Raw genomic sequence first — 2,978 nt, 5'->3', positions numbered from 1 at the left:
AATGTCTCCCGAAGCCATAAATGTGCCATGGAGGGGCTTCTAAGAATCAATAACATACCTTGGTGGCCACAAACTAGTGAAGTAAAGCAGAGATAATCATCTTTTTATGGCTACAGGCCTGCAAGGGCACAGGGGGCGGAGCTTGATTTGCCTATAGACGGTCACAAGTGCTCCAGATCTGCTCTGAAATTGCCGCCCGTTGAGCTGCAAGTAACATTGTCAGCCTCTGCGTGCCTGAGTCATGACTGTCTTAAGGCCAATCCGGGTCGGGCAGCTCCCTGAGTTGCCTAACAACAAAGTTTCTGCTCCTACTTTGCATCTGATGGGGTCTTGCTTTCCAGGACCCTTAAATTGGTGACCTATCCACAGCACAGATCACTAACTGAAGATTCACAGGGGTCCGGCCGCCGGGGCCCCCATGGATCAGGTGTCTGAAGCAGCAGTCGCATTACTTTACAGGCCCCATTCATTGGTCACATAGCGCATCACTGCTCAGTCCCATTCAAGTAAATGGGTTGAGCTGAATATTACACACAGGCACTATACAAATGTACCGTGGTAGCCTCTCTGAACAGATCACCAGCAGGGGCCCGGGTCTCGGAGCCCTGCCAATCTATAATTAATAGCCTATCCTAAGGCTAGGTCATCAACTGATAAGCCCCGGAAAACCTCTTTAAAGGGAGTCCATCAGGTCCAAAAATGCACCCCAAAACAATCTGCAACATATCTTTGTGGTTACAATCCAATGAAGCCATACAGAGATAATCCTCTTTTTATGGATATGCAAATGAGCCAGCCAGTGCATTGGAGGAGGGGCCTAATTTGTCCGAGTTGCCTACAGACAGCTGTAAAGCAGGCAGGAGCAGACATGTCAATCACAGCTAAGGGGGCGGCATTGGGAAGTGAGTCCAGAGGAGAGTCCGTGCACCTGCAGGAGTTTGTAGATACTTCTGGTAAATCAGTCCTGCCCCTAGGGCACTTGTTGGCTAATTTGCATATCCATAAAAGATGCAATATTTGCAATGCTTCATTGGATACATACATGTATAATAAGATAGATAGATAGATAGATAGATAGATAGATAGATAGGAGATAGATAGATAGATAGATAGATAGATAGATAGATAGATAGGAGATAGATAGATGATAGATAGGAGATAGATAGATAGATAGATAGATAGATAGATAGATAGGAGATAGATAGATAGATAGATAGATAGGAGATAGATAGATAGATAGATAGATAGATAGATAGGAGATAGATAGATAGATAGATAGATAGATAGATAGATAGATAGATAGATAGATAGATAGGAGATAGATAGATGATAGATAGGAGATAGATAGATAGATAGATAGATAGATAGATAGATAGATAGATAGATAGATAGGAGATAGATAGATAGATAGATAGATAGATAGATAGATAGATAGGAGATAGATAGATAGATAGATAGATAGATAGGAGATAGATAGATAGATAGATAGATAGATAGATAGGAGATAGATAGATAGATAGATAGATAGATAGATAGATAGATGATAGATAGGAGATAGATAGATAGATAGATAGATAGATAGATAGATAGATAGATAGATAGGAGAGATAGATAGGAGATAGATAGATAGATAGATAGATAGATAGGAGAGATAGATAGGAGATAGATAGATAGATAGATAGATAGATAGATAGATAGATAGGAGAGATAGATATGAGATAGATAGCTAGGAGATAGATAGATAGATAGATAGATAGATAGATAGATAGATGATAGATAGGAGATAGATAGATAGATAGATAGGAGATAGATAGATAGATAGATAGATAGATAGATAGATAGATAGATAGATAGATAGATAGATAGATAGATAGATAGATAGGAGATAGATAGATGATAGATAGGAGATAGATAGATAGATAGATAGATAGATAGATAGATAGGAGATAGATAGATAGATAGATAGATAGATAGATAGGAGATAGATAGATAGATAGATAGATAGATAGGAGATAGATAGATAGATAGATAGATAGATAGATAGATAGATAGATAGGAGATAGATAGATAGATAGATAGATAGATAGGAGATAGATAGATAGATAGATAGATAGGAGATAGATAGATAGATAGATAGATAGATAGATAGATAGATAGATAGATAGGAGATAGATAGATAGATAGATAGATAGATAGATAGATAGATAGATAGGAGATAGATAGATGATAGATAGGAGATAGATAGATAGATAGATAGATAGATAGATAGATAGATAGATAGATAGGAGATAGATAGATAGATAGATAGATAGATAGATAGATAGGAGATAGATAGATAGATAGGAGATAGATAGATAGATAGATAGATAGGAGATAGATAGATAGATAGATAGATAGATAGATAGATAGATAGATAGATAGATAGATAGGAGATAGATAGATGATAGATAGGAGATAGATAGATAGATAGATAGATAGATAGATAGATAGATAGATAGATAGATAGATAGGAGATAGATAGATAGATAGATAGATAGATAGATAGGAGATAGATAGATAGATAGGAGATAGATAGATAGATAGATAGATAGATAGATAGGAGATAGATAGATAGATAGATAGATAGATAGATAGATAGATAGGAGAGATAGATAGGAGATAGATAGATAGATAGATAGATAGATAGATAGATAGATAGATAGATGATAGATAGGAGATAGATAGATAGATAGATAGATAGATAGATAGATAGATAGATAGATAGGAGAGATAGATAGGAGATAGATAGATAGATAGATAGATAGATAGATAGGAGAGATAGATAGGAGATAGATAGCTAGGAGATAGATAGATAGATAGATAGATAGATAGATAGATGATAGATAGGAGATAGATAGATAGATAGATAGATAGATAGATAGATAGATAGATAGGAGAGATAGATATGAGATAGATAGCTAGGAGATAGATAGATAGAT

Source organism: Leptodactylus fuscus, chromosome 3 (genome assembly GCF_031893055.1).
Source record: "Leptodactylus fuscus isolate aLepFus1 chromosome 3, aLepFus1.hap2, whole genome shotgun sequence".
Classification (NCBI taxonomy): domain Eukaryota; kingdom Metazoa; phylum Chordata; class Amphibia; order Anura; family Leptodactylidae; genus Leptodactylus; species Leptodactylus fuscus.
This window is presented reverse-complemented; position numbering follows the sequence as displayed.